The 9536-nt window shown below is 27.0% G+C and overlaps 1 protein-coding gene across 2 annotated transcripts in view; it reads left to right on the top strand.

The window, feature by feature from the left end:
• Positions 1-1881: 1881 nt before the first annotated feature.
• The window catches only part of LOC119607078 (mRNA-capping enzyme), a 35616-nt gene continuing 27961 nt past the window's right edge, over positions 1882-9536 (top strand). Inside the window, exons 1-2 of one of the 2 annotated variants that reach the window (XM_037960841.1) lie at positions 1882-1960; positions 3803-3889. The gene's annotated coding sequence lies outside the window, so the exon portion shown is untranslated. The remainder of the gene's footprint in view (positions 1961-3802; positions 3890-9536) is intronic. The other variant, XM_037960839.1, reaches the window with a different exon arrangement.

The raw sequence follows: 9536 nt of genomic DNA, 5'->3' as shown, positions 1-9536 counted from the left end.
AAACATTTTTCGAATGTGTGTTTTTTTCCAACACACACATTTTTTTAAGAAATACTAAATGTAGGCCCCCACTTCGCCTCTCCTGCATTTAATTTTGTTGCTTTGTTTGTACTTTGACTATCGAGTGAGTGAGTGTTTCGTCATACAAACTCATTTAAAAATTCCAGCAACAAAAACATTAAGGTGCTGATGATGGTGGTGGTGATAATGTTTGTTGGTGTGACATTTATTTGATTTTTACTCTCTGTAAACAAATACACACCTCTTTTACTCTTTAGGTTTAATTTTTCTATATATGGAATGTGTGATAGATATAAAGAGTGGAATACGTTGCCATATACAAATGATTTATTTACCCCAAAAACGTGAGGGGAGTAAGATTTATTTTTGTCTTGAAACGCATATAAAGAATATACAAACATATGTATAAACTTTGTATTGATGTTTGCATAGAAATATTGGTTGAACGGTTGATGAAAAAGGATAGATAGATAGATAGATAGATAGATAGATAGATAGATAGATAGATAGATAGATAGATAGATAGATAGATAGATAGATAGATAGATAGATAGATAGATAGATAGATAGATAGATAGATAGATAGATAGATAGATAGATAGATAGATAGATAGATAGATAGATAGATAGATATATAGATAGATAGATAAATAGATAGATAGATAGATAGATAGATAGATAGATAGATAGATAGATAGATAGATAGATAGATAGATAGATAGATAGATAGATAGATAGATAGATAGATAGATAGATAGATAGATAGATTGATTGATTGATTGATTGATTGATTGATTGATTGATTGATTGATTGATAGATAGATAGATAGATAGATAGATAGATAGATAGATAGATAGATAGATAGATAGATAGATAGATAGATAGATAGATAGATAGATAGATAGATAGATAGATAGATAGATAGATAGATAGATAGATAGATAGATAGATAGATAGATAGATAGATAGATAGATAGATAGATAGATAGATAGATAGATAGATAGATAGATAGATAGATAGATAGATAGATAGATAGATAGATAGATAGATAGATAGATAGATAGATAGATAGATAGATAGATAGATAGATAGATAGATAGATAGATAGATATATAGATAGATAATAGATAGATAGATAGATAGATAGATAGATAGATAGATAGATAGATAGATAGATAGATAGATAGATAGATAGATAGATATATAGATAGATAAATAGATAGATAGATAGATAGATAGATAGATAGATAGATAGATAGATAGATAGATAGATAGATAGATAGATAGATAGATAGATAGATAGATAGATAGATAGATAGATAGATAGATAGATAGATAGATAGATAGATAGATAGATAGATAGATAGATAGATAGATAGATAGCTATTCCTTTCATCATTATGTATCATTTTCCATACAATTATGGATATTTTCTTTATATTCACTGGGAATAACTTGCTATTCACCCATGTGGCTATTTATTCGCTTAGTATATTCCAAAGTTTATCATTTCGTTGGTTCAACTCGTACTCTTTGTAAACATTCTTATGTGATTTCCATGACTACAAACATACAACAAAACAAATAATCCCCCTTTACCTATGCTGCTCTTTACCCATTTATTATAACTTTATGTATAAAAATTACTCAGCCAGTTTTTAAAAGGGGGCTCGTCTCTTATTTTTGTATATAACAACATATACATACATGCAAATTTATACACTTAAATAGTAGTAGTGTTATATAAATGTGTGTGTCTATATATAATATCAAGTTGTGCTAAAATTAAATAAATTGATTTTTTCATATTATTTTTGCAATTTGCTTATTTTTACCTCCCTGTTGTCTGTTATTTGCTGTACTGATAAGTTCATTACTCATTTCCTCTCTTATCCTGCAAGCACATACACCCCGCTCTCTTCAGGCTGCCTTGCTAAGTAAGTTTTTGTAAAAAAAATTCCATTATTGTTGGGCTTGTTTGTGCTTATTATTTTGTTGTCTCAGTTTTCGTCTTCAAAATTTGACCCGAACCTTACAGTACTTTGGACTTTGTTGAAAATAGATGTATGTATACATTAATTTAGGTTGTCAAGTTGTTTTTGTATAGATACACAATATGTATGTAGCTTGTTGTTGGGTAGATACTAAAATTGATGTTGTTTATACTCTTAAAAATAATACAGAATCAGTAAGAAATTATAGATGCCCTATATCTGCTATGATTATATTATATTTAAAAGCGAAGATGGTTATGATATATCGAGGCTTAAGTTTGTTATGAAATAAATTCTCACGGACTTTATTGTTAGAGTAGTTTTAGGAAGAGTTCCTTCCTCGATGGGGTTTGAGGTTAACAATCGAATTCTACTTTTCTGGATATTCATGTATTTCTTATAATAAATCTATGTTATTTTTTTTTTTTCAATACCGATATATTTAAGTTCAAACTTAGTATTTCTGAGCCGACGGGTATACTTTGAAAGTGGTTGTTACAAACATTAACACAAACTCTTAATACCCAGCCCACTACGATAGTATAGGGTATAAAAAGAGTATATACTTTGTTCATATTTTTATTTTATTTTTACTTTTGTACTAGTTAAAACCCATTGACGTCACATTTTTAGAGTATCAGTTTATATTATCTGGAAGGGAGTTGGTGGTTTGTTTTTGACTTTATATTGGCGGGAGTGTATGTAATCTCAAATGACGTATTTAAAGGACGTTGTTTTAACCCATTACTGGTAAAAAAGCAGCCAATCTTTAATATTTATCTAAAAAACAAACTAAATATATATAATATATATTTAGAAAATAATTTTATAAATACAAAAATATATTTTATTAAATTTTATTTTCATATGAAGGTTAAATATAGTTTAGTCTATTTTTGTGTCATAGTAATATGCAAAAGAATTGTTTTTATTTTTCTTTTACTTTTTTTAATTAAAAAGGCCAAAATGAGAAAAATTGTATTTGTATTTTTTCTACATAAATAATATATATTTATTATTTTTTGTTTTATTTAAAAATACAAAAAATTAAAAACAAATTATCATAAATCAATGACAACAAACGAATGGAAAAGTTTTCCAACAGCTGTTTTAAACAAAAACAAAAAAATCACATGAAAATACTTATTCTATTTGGTGGCAAAAAAAGATTGCTTTTTGCCAAAATGGTTCCAATCTGAATAATTGCAATCTAAAGATTCCAAAGAACTAATTTCAAAAGTGACAATTTCAAAATAAATATCATTCATGAAAAAAGTGGGTTCAATTTGTGATAAAATTTCAATACTTTATTTAAAGAAACATTTATTTAAAACCTTTAGTTCTAAACTCTTCTTCCCGATAAATTTCTGAACGAAATGTCCCCGAAATGCGAGTATTTTCGCACTGTCTGATAAAATTTAAATATATTGAAATATTTTTATTAGTAACACAAGTCAACAAAATGTCAAAAAAAATCGAATCTTCGCTCAGAATTTCTCCATCACATCAGGTTTTCGAGATATCGTCTACTAAAGCTTAAAAACCCCGTTTTTGCCATATTTGAGACGTTATAAAACCCCCAAAGATACCTTCATTTATATCTGAAAGTCCTATCTATCGCCTTAAATTTTTTTTTGCAAATTTTCTAGAAATTAGTAATTCGCATATATTTTAAGTTTTTATATTAAAAAAAAAAAAAACAATTATACATAGTTTTATTTTATTTTTTTCACTTCTCACAATACATTTTTCTAAAACTTTATTTTATTTTCTATTTCATTACAGACCCCAACGCCCCTCAAGTGATTTGCTTTTAACAAATGACACTGAAATGACTTACAAAAACTTCTACTAAAACACACTCCAAACAAGGTGAGTCTATAGAGAAAAAAATCTACACTCTCAAATATTTTTATTTACATTTTCATAATGTAAATACTCTCATTCTAACTACATTTACTGTTAAATTCTCATTGTTTTCATTATTTACATAATTTTTGTACAATAAAATCATTTGTTTATTATTGTTTAAAAAATGAACAAACAAAACAAAAAGGCTAAAAAAACGTTAACAGATATAATTGAATATACACCTTCACGTGATATATATCACGTCTTATGCGTCTTGAAATAAAAAAGGCGTCAAAATAGAAATTGTTTTGTTATATATAAAATAAGAGATGTCATACCAGTATCGTCACTATACCACCCATCCCAACCAGAACACCCACTCAAACGTCAGTCAGAGGGAAAAAATAGCAAAGTTGTGTCGTCCATTCATGTGACCAATATTTTCCCATGAAATTTGCGTGTTTTCCTCTTTGGTTTTTTGCCAAAATGAGCCATAATTTGTATTTTATTAATATTTATTATACATAAATGTAGTACAATATATTTTATTAATCTTTTAATATTTTCATAAAATTTTAAATGTGTTACACCATACATATCTTCTCGGCTATGTAAAAGTGCTCTCTATGTGCTAATGGAATGTCAAAGTATTTTATATAATGCAATTACCCCACTTGTAGTATAAGCCCCTTTTAGATACGACCTACTGAAGGTCTTTTTTTACATTTCAGATCATTCACTGACCTTCAAAAACTTTTGTAATAATATACATATAAAAGAAAATTGTTTTCTTTATTAGGGTGTTTTATATAGAAGAAAGTTTAGAGAAGGTTTTGTTATAAAAATGTGTTTTAAATTTTAATAGACAGATGTTGGGAGAGCACTGTATTTGGAAAAATTATGTTTAATTATTTAAAACAGCTGGTTATCAAATAAACATAAATTAAAATTTGAAGTACTTTAAGTATAAACACATGTAAAAACATACAAAATTTATGTACCTATGTATTTGCTTCTTATTGTAATAGATACAAACATTTTATATATTTTTAAAGAATTCTTCTGTTTCCTTTTAAATAGAATTTTTTAAATGTACAGCATCCATTTTAGCTATACAATCTAGGCGTTGTAACGTTGCCATGATAAAAAATTTTAATACAGAGAGGCAAGTAAACTTTTCTAAAGGTTTAAACAGTCCTGAATCTGGCCTAGGGTTTCGACTAATCAAGTCACATTATGTGTGCCACCGCACAGTGGTATAGGAAAAAAAAAAGAGGGAAATAATTCGGTAACTTCTAAACGGTTAATCCGATTTTAATGAAATTTGGTATGCACAAAGAGGAGGTGTTGTCGAGTTTAGGTTTTGAATTTGGACCTTATAGGCCAACCAGGGGCCCGGCGGGGGGTCCTCAAATTAGGACACCTCGGCTATGTTAAATTTTTAAAACGATCCTATTTCTTCATTTGAGTTCCGATTTAAAAAAAATTTCGTATATAGAATCTCCTCATCGAGCACTATAAAAAATGTCGTCGTAGCAGTAAATTATCTCTTATAGTTTAGGAGATATTCGCATTTGAATATTAAAATTTTAAAATTTTTACCGTCCTTACTTTAGTTTTTTTGATAATAGCAGGTCCAAATATTTCCGATTTTCGCCATTTTTTTTTTATTTGCTTAACAACAAGTTTATATACCAAGCAGTGAAAGAATTATGTAAAAATCATGACTGAGTCCAAAGTTATAGGCATTTAAATTTAAAAAATTAAAAAAAGGCGATTTTTTGTCATTTTTTTGGGAAAAAAGTATCTTTTTCTTTTTAAGTTATCTAAAAAGTTTCTAAGAAGATGTATATAGAATTTATACTTTTTGGAAAGCTGACTTTACATAAAATACGATAAATGAAACAAAACCTAAAAATTTTTGATAACGAGGGGACCAGGTCCATCCAAAAAAACCCTATTTTTTATGGAAAATTAAATTTTGAGCAAAAATTCTCAAATCGCATAGTCGATATCAAATTATAGTGACCTGTTTTATATGACCCAATAAGTTCTTAATCATTTTGTAACGGGTTTCGATAACCCCGCCCCCGGTATGGATATAATAGGCAAAAAACCAAAAAATCCCATTTTTGGGATTTTTTAAAACTTTTTTGGGAATTCCGGGATTTCTAATAAGAAAATTCGAAATTTTTATTTAATTTTGGATTTTGAGTAAAAAAATCTACCTAACTGTAAAATTTCATCAAAAAATATTCATAAATAAAATTTTTATTGCAATTTGAAAAATTTGTATCTTCGCAAAAACTGAATAAAAAACATTTTTTAATTTTTTTTAAAAAAAGTATTCCGCGAATTTTTTAATTTTCAAAAATTATATACAGTTTTGAAAAATAGACAAAATTACCTTTCCATTGATATATAACATGCCTACCTAATGTTTTTTAAGTGACAAATTAATTAGGGAAAACTCAACATCTTTTAGAAAATTTGCCTAGCACTATTATTTTCATCCATAAGGTTAACTCTTAAATTTGTTACATATATGGATGAAAATAATAGTGCTAGGTAAATTTTCTAAAAGATGTTGAGTTTTCCCTAATTAATTTGTCACTTAAAAAACATTAGGTAGGCATGTTATATATCAATGGAAAGGTAATTTTGTCTATTTTGGAACTCAAATGAAGAAATAGGATCGTTTTAAAAATTTAACATAGCCGAGGTGTCCTAATTTGAGGACCCCCCGCCGGGCCCCTGGTTGGCCTATAAGGTCCAAATTCAAAACCTAAACTCGACAACACCTCCTCTTTGTGCATACCAAATTTCATTAAAATCGGATTAACCGTTTAGAAGTTACCGAATTATTTCCCTCTTTTTTTTTTCCTATACCACTGTGCACCGGTAGGTTAGAAGTCAATGTTCTAATCTGTCAGATCAGTTCGTGGATTCAATTCCCATCGGAGACACTGGCTGGATGGATGCCTAGGTGTATTTCTCCGGAATTGGTGTAACATACTAAACTAACTAACTACCCAAATACTCGCTTCAGGTGCATCAATTATGTCCACCAGAGGTGCCCTGTGATTGTTTGGCGCGATTTCTGCAACTTATAATAAATGAAATCATTCTGTAATAAACGAAATCATACAAAGCATTATCTTGCGCTATGGCTATTAAGTTTTAGCGCAGATTCCGCTAGTTGGCATTACTTTAGCTCAATTCAGTGAATTATTATATTATATTATATAAAATAAATTGTTTTATCAAACACTGTAAAGTTCTTTTTCTACAGTTGGCCCAAGGTCCTATAAAGGCCATATTTTGAAAACTTATCAAATGGTTATAAATTTCGTACTAAAATTGATATTGTTACCCGAGCCCAACTACATATATTTCGAAAAATAATTTGAAAATACTCCAAATTAGTTGGACAGGACCGACTAAACTTTTATAGCTAGTTTAAAAGGAGAATATTTGTTACATCAAATTTGAAGAAATACATCTATGACTCTAATGGGCTTGTTGTGCGCTTCTTAACCTGTGCCTCTTCTGAGTATCGTAAGTTTTTGAAACATTTTCCTTTTTAAAAACATTAAAGGGATATCTAAAAATATTCTACATTTTAATATATAACTTTCTGAAATCGTTTTATGTTATTGAACATTGACCCATTTTGTATGTGGGAAATATATATAGAAGAAATAGAAACATTCAAAATGTATAAAAAAAATATGTGGAAAAATTACAAAGTTTTTCTTGCTCATCTAATTTGCTCACATAGAAATATAAAATAAAGAAAATATGTATGTATGTTGGCCTTAATAGTATGCGAGGGGTATTATAAAAGTCTCAAAAATATAAAAACTTTATACAAAACATTTACGTTTTATTCCACTTTTACTAAAAAATATTTCAGAAAATTTTCATATATACCACGTAAATTTAAAAAAAAAAAAAAAATAATGAATGATATTTATTGTTGGTTTCTTAATCACGAGAGGGAATACCTTGTTAAAAGTCACTCACACACACTAGCACGTGAATATTTTTCCAAAAAAAAATATCAACAAACTTGTCATAGTTTGTTTAATAAAAAAATCAAAATTTTATATATACATAAGAGATTTCAAAGGCCATTTTATAAATACTTCCTATTTTTATAAAAAAAAAATTGTGAAAAAAAACTCAAATTTATGACCTTTTCAAATTTCAACGTTAGAAAACAAACTGTGTAATTATAGAAAAAAACAAAAAAATATATATATAGAAATATTTTTGTTATAGAAAGAAGCTTTAAACATTTTTAAATAAACTTGTTGTTTTTTTATTAAATAATTTTTAAAATGTTTCTTGTTGATTGATTATTTTCAATAAATCTAAAGTCCAATATCAAAGTATTTAATTAATAACTTTGAGACGGTCATTTAAATAAAAATGATTCCACTTTTTCTTGCAATCAAAACAAACTCATCTTTAGCAAGAAAATAAAAATAATCTGTGGGTCAATTTGCACACTTCACAGCCGGTGACAAGTGTATATCAGTTGTAACCGGTTTATTGGCATTAATTCAATTATTATCAATATCAATAATGACATATTGATAACTCGTAACTAATATGTATTTTTAATTTAAGATAATTAAGGACCATTTTTTATCTTCTCATATGCAAATGTTTATTAAATTTATTTAATTTTTGAAAAAAATGTTAATTATTTGTTTTTAATATGTTTTTATTAATAGACAAAAATCAAATAGAACGTTATTTAATGCATATTATTTTTCAAAATTCTTTTATTTTTTTTTAATTTTTTTTAATATTCTAATTATTTTTTGAATTTCTTATTTAATTTATTATTTAACAGTACATGTTTAAAAAAGCCAGACATTTTTTTTATTTTTATTAAAATTTTATTGTCTTTTTTTTTGTTTTAAAAGAATCTTGTATTATTTCTTTTTTTCTGATTTGATAGAAGTGTGAAAGAGCTTTTTGAACTTGTTATAATTTAAATTCCATTCCACATACAAGTTTATTTGACCATGACTGCTTTTTTTTTCTTGAAATTTATTATAAATTTATTTTACTTATACATACATGTGGACATCACCTCTCTTTATCTGCTCAAATTCGCAGTATATATCAGTACATATATATGTATAATAATATATACATAAATATTTGTTAATTAATAGAAGTAGCGTTTTCAATTAGATCGAAATTGAGAGATCATAAACAAAATGTTCAAACATACATATTTCTAATTTGTCCAAAAAAACTCTTCATCATCTTCATCTTTATTATAAATTGATTAAAAATTATTTTACTTCAAAGTGTGTGTCTTTCCAGTATATTCCCCAAAAGTTTAGTTTAATGTTCATTGCTTTATTCAAAAATTTTCCATCTTAAACTAAAGTACGTTCAATAGAAAAGTTATGTTCATACTGAGCAAATATTTCACTAAATAAGTACAGCAAATATTTTACCACTTTCAGCTCGACTTTTTCAGAGAAAAGATTTTCGAAGGAAACCAATTACAAAAGAACGAGTAAGTTTCTTATATGTATATCAAACCAAAAAACATATGAAATCGGTTTTAGAAGTTTTCTGTTATAATAGTTCAGTTTTAGTTTAGTTATAGTTCAAATTCAGTCCTAGTTCAGTTCTAGTT

This window comes from Lucilia sericata, unplaced genomic scaffold (assembly GCF_015586225.1).
Source record: "Lucilia sericata isolate MDLA Ls3-8-SP2 unplaced genomic scaffold, ASM1558622v1 Contig000655F_arrow, whole genome shotgun sequence".
Lineage (NCBI taxonomy): Eukaryota > Metazoa > Arthropoda > Insecta > Diptera > Calliphoridae > Lucilia > Lucilia sericata.
Note: the sequence above shows the minus strand (reverse complement) of the source record. Positions and strands in the feature narration are given on the sequence as shown.